This window comes from Malus domestica, chromosome 17 (assembly GCF_042453785.1).
Source record: "Malus domestica chromosome 17, GDT2T_hap1".
Taxonomy (NCBI): domain Eukaryota; kingdom Viridiplantae; phylum Streptophyta; class Magnoliopsida; order Rosales; family Rosaceae; genus Malus; species Malus domestica.
Window position 1 is genome coordinate 25,710,328 of NC_091677.1, and position 11,711 is coordinate 25,722,038.

The 11,711-nt window shown below is 38.7% G+C and overlaps 1 non-coding gene across 1 annotated transcript; it reads left to right on the forward strand.

Annotated features, from left to right (window-relative positions):
* The first annotated feature begins 933 nt into the window (after positions 1-933).
* On the forward strand, positions 934-1,969 carry LOC103437261 (uncharacterized). The gene is made up of 2 exons (XR_011578091.1): positions 934-1,321; positions 1,486-1,969. It is a non-coding gene; the product is annotated as an uncharacterized protein (transcript).
* The last annotated feature ends 9,742 nt before the right edge of the window (positions 1,970-11,711 follow it).

Genomic DNA, 11,711 nt, shown 5'->3' on the forward strand with positions numbered 1-11,711 from the left:
CCTTTTACCATATTACCATGAGTCAAAGTTAGTCTAAGTTTTATCCATTATCTTTTCCACATTAATAATTTACAGTTAATTGTTTAATTGTTTGGATACTTAAGGATTAGATGAAATTGTAGCAATAGTCCCTAAACTTTAACTCAATTGGAGCAATGATTTATAAACTAAAAATTCATGACTAGTAGTCTCTCAACTCATAAAAACGTGCAACTATGGTCATTTTCGTTAACTCCATTAGAACTTTTGTCAAAATAGGTCACGTGTCACACACATGTGGCTGAATCAAGGGGCAAACATGGAAAACCAAATGAAAAAAATTGTAGCAATGATCTCTCAACTTTAACCCAATTGGAGAAATGGTCCCCCCAACTTTAACCAAATTGGAGAAATGGTCCCCCAACTTTAATCCAATTGGAGCAGTAGTCCTTCAATTTTAACTCAATTATAGCAATGGTCATTTTAAAATGAGTCATTTTGATGAAATTCTCACAGAGTTTACAAAAAGGATCATAGCTACACATTTTGATGAGTTAAGAGATCAATGGTCATGAGTTTTTAATTGAGGGACCATTGCTCCAATTAGGTTAAAGTTGAGAGATCATTGCTACAATTTTCTCTATGAATTAGTAGGAACTCTTACTCAAAAATTTTCGTGTTCCAGTCCAAATGTTTGTGCTTATGATCAGAACAGTTCATATTATGAATAAAAATATTTTAAAGCTAAAGTAGTTTAGTCAATTTATAGTAACAAATACATAGATGGTTCTTAATACATGAATTCTGTTCATCTGTATTTATATTATTGGATGACTAAACAATGTTAGTTTAAGACGACTTTTGTAGGGTGGTTTATAATATGATGAGTTCTGATTATAAACTCAAAAGTTATATAAATCAACAATGAACAATTTTAAGTAAAAACTCCTACATACCTGTGAGTAATCAAATTATTCTTATTTATTAAAACATAATTTCTTCCCCTTTTTTTATCACGAGCCAGAAAAGAGTCCTTATATATGACAACCGCCTCTACATGTCCTCTTGTACGCAACAATTCACAAATATAACATAAAACGCCTCTTCGATCGGTGACCGAAACCCTCTCGGCTACTTTCCTTTCTTCCTCCAAATTACCCTCTGTTTTTCTTCTCCGCCATGTCTTCTATGCTAGGCTCTCAAGGTTTGGTCCTGGCAACTGCCATGGCCGTCTCCAGCATGCTCGTCTTTCTTCATTTCTCCAGGCAAAAGAATTTCCCACCAACCCAACTTTCCCATCAGTCTCCGAACCAAATCCCTCTACGTTCTTGCTTGTATTCAGGTAATTGGGTTTCTCTTACTTCTTTACTTTTCCGGCGATATTCTAAGTACTGTAAACTAACGTGGCCGGCACACTGGCCTGACCAACTGGCTTACGTTTTTCTTTCTTGTTTCTCTTTGCTCAGTAATTTTATTTTCTTATGGTTGTTGAGTTGTTTTGTTCAGGTGATAGGAAGAGGGAGAGGAAGAAGAAGAAAGTACATTTTGCTGAAAATATTGAGGAGGAGGAGCGAGCTGGGGATGGAGAGGAGGAAGAAGAACCGATCAGTATAGAGAAGAGCAAAGTCGAAACAAGTTGCAGAAACGAAATTCGACGAAAAATTCCGGCGAATCGAATCGCTTTGTACAACGGAATTCTCAAGAACCGCATGCAGAGGATGGAGTGTTCTCATTGATTGGTCTGGAAATTTCTGGGGTTCTTGGTTTCTTGGCTACATAGAAGGAAAAAAGTCTTGGTCTTCCGTGGTTGTAAATTTGTTTTTGTCTTCTTTCTTTTTCTCTTTGTTCCCCAAAAAAATGTGGTTGTAAATACTTCGAACTCTGTCCAATTAATTAAGAAAATTTGGGCAATGCTTTTTTCTTCTACTTTCGACCCATCAAATTTAGAAATGTTTGAATATAATTTCATGTTTCTGGTTTATTACGAAAATTACTTGCTTTTTCTTTTCCTTATTTGGTTTGAATTTTGAGATTATTCGTAAAACTTTGTCTTTTATCAGATAAATTAACTCGTTTACATACTTTAATTAAAAAAAATGTTCTAAGAATTTAGAGATCTCTGCTATTGTTTTTTGGTTGGAAGAGAGTGTAAGAATCTAGAAAACTAACGTTTCCAAGACTTTGTTGTCACACATGTTGATCTTTTTCTTTCGATTGTACACATGTTGAACTTAAACTAACGTGTCTAATAGATTATAGCTCATTTGTGATGAATAAGAGCTAATTTATAATTACTTTTAAATAATTGAAAACGCTTATAGTGAAATGTTTTTTGAAACTAATAGTTAGTATACATTGTAAGCGAATCTTAAAAAAGCAGTTCAAGTGTTTTTGAAAACCAAAACAAAAATATTATTTTTAAAAATCATTTCAGTAATTTTAAAAATACTTTTAACAAGTCTTAACAGTACTTATGTGTTATTAACAATTCAAAAAAGTACCCTCGAAATGAATCTTTTTTTAAACCTAATGAGACATTTTAACTGCATCTAGAAAATTCCACAAAATGGGTATTTTATAAGAAAAATTAATGAAAATAGTTTGAAAACTTTAAGTTTGAACGAAAATGACAAAATAAAGGATAAAGTGAATAATACTCAAATTAACTTTTTAATGTTAAAATATGATTTTTCGTTAAAATGAACAGTATCTTCTATTTTGTATTCTTTGTTGATTGAAAAGCTTTTGAATGAATGAGTGAAAAAAAAAGAGAGTAAAATATTCATCTTGACTGCTGGAAATGCTTTGAAGGATAAAGAATTTAAAAATGTTATATTTAAGTCAAATGTATTTCTCACGATTCATTGAACTGAACTCCGCTCCTTACTGACTCGCATTCTATCAAGTCGTGCCAAATACATTTATATGGTTCTTTTCTTTTCATTTATCTAACCAGTGTAAGCTTTTATTTTCACAATTCAAATAATCTATTCTAAAATATCGATATTATTTTGATATTTTCATCGAAATTTTCGTGTTTTTGAACTACTGATATTTCTAATATTATCGATATTTTAGATCTTGATAAGAACTCTATGTGGTACTAAGTCACTCATGTATCTTACCATGCAATGTATGAAATGTAAAATATTGTACTAATTCACTATATATAAATGATTATGGTGTGTTTAAACTTCTTTCATTAATTACTACATATTTTCTACACTCACAATGTTTGCCAGCTCGCTATATAATCAACTTAAATCAGTTAAATCTATCATGCAATGCAATTCCTTCCAAATTTTTTGTGATAAACTAATAGATAATTGATTAAATAATCATCCTGCAAAGTTTCAATAAAAAATTTCAAGTTTTTCTTACAATTTCCGTGGTTTTTATTCAATTTTTATCGATATCGATAATATCCCGATATTTCCATCGAAATTTCGGTGTTTTTGGACTACCGATATTTCCGATATCATCAATATTTTATACCTTGGTTTTAACTATTTCATTCAATGTTTTGGGAAAAGAGTTTTAGCTGACCAAAAAAATTTGGGAGTTTCATTATCTTTAGTGGAGTTTTTAAATATGGACAACTATCATATTAAATATGTATAAAATAAATATAAAGACAAAATGAATCTTCAATAGATCGAAAAGTGAGTCCCTAAAGTATAGGGACTCACTGGATACATAGTGTATGTCCTCACATATAAGAATGTATAGAGATAACCTTGAGTTGAAAACATGATCCATAATCTTAATTGAAACTTATAATGCTTTTAATTAATAAAAAAAGGTTAACATAAACAAAAAATGTGCACCTAGTCAAATTATCACACAAAATCATAAAAACTTCAAATTTAGGGATTATACTATAAGGACTCTCCCTTTTTTTTTTTTTTTTTTGAGAAACTGGATAAATTCATAACCAGGGCCGCAGCCAAAACACAAGGAAGCCTACCAGGAGGCAACAACCAGAGGAGAACAACAGAAAGCAGTGAAGAGGGGAGAAAAGACTAAAGACACAGAACCGAGTGCCAAGCGTCACCCCCTTCACTACCAAAATACAATTAAGGAGGACAAGGGAGGCCATCCTTGTTCAAAATATGAACCAACGACGATGGGGGACGGCTAATCCAAGTAAACCCGCACATCTCCGTGTTACTTCTCGACGCCAAGCGGTCCGCCGCCAGATTGGCCGATCTCGAATCCCAAGACCAGCGGCACGACTGAAAGATATCCTTAATCCTTAAAATTTTTGTTAACGTCGGATAAGCCTCCCAGCGGCCAGAGGACAAATCCTGAGCCAAAGCAGAAATGTTCTCTTTAGAATCTGATTCAACAATAATTCTATGCAAGCCCATAGACTTAGCAAACTCACAACCATACCAAATGGCAAGTGCCTCAGCCACGGCAACACAAGGAGTAGAAATCCTAAGTTTTCGAGCCCCAATAAACTTACCGAGAGCGCATCTAGCCACAATCCCCACATAGCCCTTAACCGAAATGACATCCCAACTAGCATCAACGTTGAGCTTGATAAAGGAGGAGCAAGGCGGATACCAGCGAGCCACAACCAGAGGGGAAACCGGCTGAGGTAAAGAGGTTCCCACAGTCGGACGGGACGCCTCCAAAAAAGCTGCAGTCGAAGAGGATATAGACAGAATAACTTGATGAGGGTTGATAGCCTTCTGGTTATAAATAAAATTACACCGAGCCTTCCAAATAAACTAGCAAGTGAAGGCAACAACAGGCATGAACCAAATAGAAACATCCTTTGAGCCCAATGGTGAACATAAAATAGAAGAAAACCAGTTAGCTAACGTAGAGAAGCCCACTTTGTCCACCACATAATTTAAAGAACCACCAAACCATACAATAGCGACCCACGGGCACAAAAATAAAATATGCTCAACATATTCAACCTCACAATTACAAATAGGGCATATAGGAGACGGGGAACATTTACGCCGAAATAAAGCCTCCATCGTAGCCAAAGCTCAGTTCAACGCCCTCCAAAGAAAGCAGCGAATTTTCGGGAGGGTCTTCACTTTCCAAATAGCCTGCCAAACTGAAGAAGGAACCACAGTCGAAGATGAGGTACCCCTAGATATCGCTGAAACCGCACGAGACCGCATCCAGTGATATCCCGATTTTACAGAATACACCTCATTCCTCGTGTTCGGCCAAACCAGACGATCATTAAGCAAAGGATCACCAACACAAGTATCATAAATCGCCTGGCACTCATCATGAGAAATAAAAGGTTTGAGAAAGTCTATATCCCAAGACCTTGAAGATCCACTTATTAAAGAGCTAACACACAAGTTCCTAGAAACCTGCACATTACCTAGAGGACGAGGATGCCCGAGCGAGAGAGAAGAAAGTCATCTGTCACACCAAACTCTAACATTAGCCCCATTCAAAATTTACCAATGGGCACCCTGAAGGAGGATGTCGCGGCCCACTAAAAGACTGGACCAACCCCAGAAAGCCCGACCTCCTCGAGTGGCCTTAAGAAACGAACAGTGGGGGAAATAATGGGCTTTAAGAACCTGCGCCCATAAGGAGTTAGGATCCACAACCAGTCTCCAACACTGTTTAGCAATGAGGGCATCATTAAAATCCTTGAAATTACGGAAGCCCATACCCCCCATTTTCTTCGGCATTCCCAAAATCTCCCGAGAAACCCAATGTATCCCCTTATTCCTCCCTTGATTCCCCCACCAAAAATCAGCAATTAAAGAGTCCAGTTTGGAGCATAGTGTAGTAGGGAATTTAAATAAATTCATAGGATACGCGGGAATAGCTTGAAGCACAGCCTTAATCATAATCTCTTTTCCTGCTTGTGAGAGAGTGCATTGTTTCCAGCCTTGAATTTTTTCTAAGATCCTCCCCTTGACATAAGCAAGGCCATGCTTCTTAGAGCGGTTCCAGATAGAGGCCAAACCCAAGTACTTCCCCGGGTCATCCACCAAATGCATGCCAAGAACTTGACTAAGCTCATCAGCTGTACCCCCCGGAATGTTAGCACCAAAGAAGATACAAGATTTCTGAAGATTCACTTGCTGTCCAGACGCCAAGCAATAATCAGCAAGTATCTTAACAAGATTCTCACAATTTTGACAATCCGCCCTAAGGAAAAGCAGAGTATCATCGGCAAAAAATAAGTGTGAAATAATCGGGCCAGCAGGATTCATACAGATGCCCCTAAGATCCCTTCTATCAACCGCCACTTGGATAAGTCGAGATAACACTTCACCAACAAGGAGAAACAGATACGGGGATAGAGGGTCGCCCTGCCGAATCCCCCTAGAAGGAATAAACCGCCTACCCGGCTGTCCATTCAGAATAACCGCAAAATCAACAGATTTCACACACCCCATCACTAGAGAGGTCCATCTCGTGCAAAATCCCATCTTCTCCATTACCGCCTCCAAGAAATCCCACTCCACTCTATCATAAGCCTTATGCATATCCAGCTTTATTCCCATCTCAAACAGACGTTTCGCTTTCCGGAACTTCAGAAAGTGGAACAATTCATGAGCTATGCCAATGTTATCCTGGATTTGTCTCCCCGCCACAAACGCATTCTGCATGGGAGAGATGATGTCTGGAAGCATAGGTTTGAGACGATTAGCCAGCACTTTAGAAAGAATCTTATAAGAATAGTTGCATAAACTGATGGGCCTAAACTGTCCCACAGATTCAGGAATTTTCACCTTTGGGATTAGAACAATATGTGTAGAATTAATTCGTTGAGGAGAGCTAACACCATTCACAATATCCCTCACCACAACATTAACCTCCGAAACTAACGAGTCCCAGAAAGACTGATAGAACACACCCTGGAATCCATCAGGACCCGGGGTTTTCAGACCCCCCCATTTGGTTAGCAGCAAGTTTGATTTCATTTTCCGTAATCGGGCCTATCAACACATCATTCATCTCCCTAGTCACAGAGCATTGAATACAATCTAAGACCTGATGCCAATCACGAGGCCCAGTAGAAGTAAAAACAGTGGTGAAATGTTCCTCAACCAAGTTCTGAATCGCCTCCTGATTGTCGATCCAGTCATCATTCCCATTTTTTATCTATAGCACACTATTTCTCCGACGTCTTTGAAGCGTGGAGTGATGAAAAAAAGCTGTATTAGCATCCCCTTCCCGAAGCCACCTGACCCTAGATCTCTGATGCCAGTAGCTTTCTTCAATCTCCCACAACCGGTCAAGTCTTTCAGACATCACCTTAATTTCCTCCCAATTTGAATTCCAATCAAATTGTAACTGATCAAGTTTATGGACAAGGCATTCCATCTCCCTCCCCCGCGCCTTAAACTCATACCGACTCCATTTAATAAGCTGTGCTCGACACAAATTCATCTTTTTCTTCCACCGAGAGATCCCATCGCCACCAAACGAACGTCTCCAACAACTATCAACAATCTCTTTACAACAGATCTCCTTAGTCCAAAAAGCTTCAAAACGAAATAGCTTTTTCAACCTATAATCCCGGGGGTGATTTTGAATGATTAGAGGGCAATGATCAGATCCCATAACCGTGCTGTGAGTAACAGAAGTATTAGGCCATTTATCCAACCAGAGCCGATTTGATAACCCACGATCTAATCTCTCCTCCACTAATTGCCCATTCCTCGTGCCCCTCCAAGTGAAACAAGGCCTATTAAAATATAAATCCAGTAATTCCGCACCATTCATAAAGTCTTCAAGAAACCGAGGTCTGTTATATAACACATCCGCTCCCCCAACCTTTTCAAAGTCCCAAAGGAATTCATTAAAGTCACCTCCACAAAGCCAAGGAAGATTAGAAGGGCCAAACCTATTCCTCATCCACCCCTAAAATTCAGCCTTCTCAACCCTATAGGCCGTTCCATAGACCCAAGTGACTCGGGTCCAGCACTCCTCGCCAACCATCCGAGTCCGAGCATCAATTATATGCTTAGAAGAGTAGTCCACTTCCACCTCCAACGAATCGTCCCACCACATGCTCAGACCTCCTGCTCGTCCAATAGGCGCAACATGAAAACCATTAGAATACCCTATACGAGGTTTAACTCCTTCAATTCTATGATCCTTCATTTTCGTTTTAGATAGAAAGATCATAGAGGGTCTATATTTACGAATCAACCCATGAAGGGCCCGAACTACCGTGTCCAACCCAAGACCACGACAGTTCCACAAGATGTAAATCATGGTTCCCTTGCGGCTGTTGTGGGCCAGCCGCCACCACCCAAAGAGAATACACCTTTTCCTTTCGCCTGCCTTCTGCTGTTCTGTAATTCAGACCCCACTTGAACTTGCTTCCCAAGTTCCTGATGCTCCTCGGGGACCTTTAACGAAGCCTCGTTCACCGAAGTAGTGTGTTCCACCTTTAAACAGTTCCCACTGCCTTCCAAACTACATTCGCCCACCTTATTCTTCTTTTGGCCCCCATGCTCCAACTGATATGGTTCCCTTTTTGAACTCCTTCGAATAATGTTATCTTGCAGGTCCTTTCTGAGCTACCAAGCCCCAAAGAATGGAGACTTAGTTTGGGATAAATCGACATTCACTATCATCCGAGGCTGATAATGGGTTTATAGGGAAACCAATTGTCCTGGGTTACTCTCCACCCCCAAGCTCGCAGAAATTTGGACTCCCTCATCGTCAATCTCATGGATCCTCACGGCCTGAGTGTCGAGACCTGGGTTTTGAGACACAGATAGTGGACTAGGTCTGTTGCCCAATTACCCCAAGCCCAAGACCACTTAATGTGGCGTTATAAAGGGAGCTTGGTCCGCAATCCATCGTCCCGTGGCGCATCCTTGATTGTCCGATCGATTGCGAATTCTCTGCCATTTCCTACTCCCACTTCTTAAATTGTGTGCCTCGTCCTGCTGATGAGGGCCCCGCAACCCTCCCATAGACCGCCCAGTTTCCATCCCCTCTGTAGCCCGCACATGCCGCTGAGAATTAGTCCCTGAGCCTCCCCTAGTAGCTCCAGCAACTCTCATTTCCCCTACATTTAGTGATAGTGGGTGTTGAACCTTTACCTCATCACGGATTGAAGCAGTTCTTGTCCATTCACCATAGGTAGCAACATTCCCTTGCCCAGGAAGACCAGAGCATTCAGTGTTAGCATGGCCAATCCTGTTGGAAATGTGCCCTAAAGCCAATCATGTGATGATACTTTACGGACATTTCACATGTTAAACTAATCTAGTTTAACATATAAAGGGCATAGATTATTGTTTGAGCCGTCTCATATAAATGTTATATGCTTAAACGATAAAGTCCAAGGAATATGTGATTGGGAGAATGTAATCTAATGAAGTTAGATTCTTGAGACCATTCTTTCGTAGACACATCCTAAACGTTCCTGATCATAGGATTGCCAATTGGGCATTGACAGTCCGTCAAGATCGGTACGTACTATGTCTTCTCTCAGGGAGAGTGATTAGTCTCTAGTCATTGGTGTGTGTGACATCAAGACAAGTACGGTAGGTGCTCAATAGAGAATGAGTTCACTGAACGCGATCAACGAAGAGTTCTCATATTCCATGTCACATGAGAACTCATGGTTGGGATAATGCAAAGTAGTCCTTTGACCTGAGGCATCATAGTTGTCTTGTGGTTAAGACCTTGATCTTTGATTATGTCAAAGTCATCCCACCAGGAGGGTGTCCACGGCATCGTTGGGGTCAAGCCGCTTAGCTATGGAGACAAATGAATGCGCAACAAGGGATCTCTAACCTTCAAACCGTTTGAGGGAGAATACTCTCTGATATGATTTGAATCTCTGGCCAGAGTATGAATGAGATTAGGGAATGCGTTCCGAATCACATTCAAGGTAATCATATAAGCACAAGACACACATTGGATAGTAGACATGAGAAAATAAACTATCAAACCAAACAATGTGGTCAAGAGTATTAGATTAGAGAAAGACCGTATTGCATTTGTAATCCCAGACTGAATAGGTTCTCCACCTCTTCTGATTAGCTTGGGTAACCATGACATACGGCTAGGTGTCACTCATGGTTTGTGGAAGCCCTAAACGTGTGTAATCACTAAAGGGAGAATTGAAAATAGTTTCAATTCACAATCGATGTAAAATGGTTTTAATCGCCCACTACCTCGCTAAAAGGAACCTAATGGATCATACACCGTGTAAGGTAGAGATGGACGAAATAAATGAAATGAGTAAGATTAATTGAATGGTTTAATTATTTATGGCAAGGATTAATTAATATGTTAATTAATCAAACGAATAAGTTCGTTAAAGACTACGGGATAGTTTTGGACCTTAAGGCCCAATGGGCTTCGAACGTCAAGCCCATTAACTTAAGTTGTATGACAATTTAATGAATAAAGATTCATTAAAGCCCAAAAGCCCAAAAATCCCTAAATGGCCAGCCATGATGAAATGAATTAGGGTTTTGGTTGTTTAGGTCACTTAAAGAAGTGACTATATAAATGATTTTATAGCCAAATATTCATTAAGTGAAATAAGGGTTTATTTTTGGGAAAATTGGTGAGAATTGTCTCTCCATTTTCTCTCTAAAGAGGCCAACACCTTGGAGGTGATTAGCTAGTCATCTAATCCTCCAAGGTCACTCATTCATCATCCAATCTCTCCTTGGTGTAGAGACTTAGAGGTTCTCAATTTTGGGAACTTGGAGAACCTATTCTTCCATACAAATCCATGGATCTAAGAAGCAAGGAATGAAGGCCCCTATCTCTTTGGGTGATTAGCCTTTGCTTATGCAAAGAGGAATCTACAAAGGTATTAATTTCAACTCACTTATTTTTGAGTTGATTATTGGTTCACCAATCTACTAGGCTTTGAATTTCATGGGTAAATGTTTTGTTTTTGAGTGCATGTAAGCATGATTCCGCCTTTAATTGTTAATTGCATGCTATATGATGTTGCTCAAATGAACATGTTTTACAAAATAATTCCTTCAAAGTGGTATCAGAGCCTAGGTCTAGTAGTTGGTGAATCCTTTTGTGTTTTGTAGTTCATAGTATGTGATCTAAAAGTTGTAATTGTTACAAGCTTTATTCTTGCTTCTTTGAAAGTAAATTTTGTTGGAAAATTTGCTATCTCAAATGTTGTAGATGTTGTTCATATGAGCATGAATATTGGAGCTAAAATTTGGTGCCATGCTTTTGGGAAAATTCGGCCAAAATCAAAGGGTGAATTTTTGGGTTCTTGTTTGACTTGTTAAAAGTGTTTTAATGTGTTCTTTGGAACCCCTAAGTACCCTAGTTTGGTTAGATGTTATTTCCCTTAAGTAAGAATGTTTTTGGAATGTTTTTGGGTGGAAAAAGTTCATGGAAAAATTTGGGTTTTTCATGGATGTTCTTCATTGTTCTTGATGTTCTTGCCAAGAACAAAAAGGTTTGGTGTATTGATTCAAAGTTTTGAATTATTTCATAAAGTTTATGTGATATGTTTTTAAATGATTTATTATGTATTTAAAGTGTTAAATATTTGTATAAATGATGATTGAAATAATTGTGTTTGAATTATTTCAAAAACATATCTTATCTTACATACACTTGCATGTTTTTGACAAAACTCACAAATCAACACACACACCAACCTTATCTCTCCCTAAAACAGGCCACTCCCTCAAAGGGAGTACTTTTGGGGCTTTTATGCAATTACATAAAGTTTTGATACTTTTGTGTATTTGCACTTTGGCCCAAAAGTTTACGTT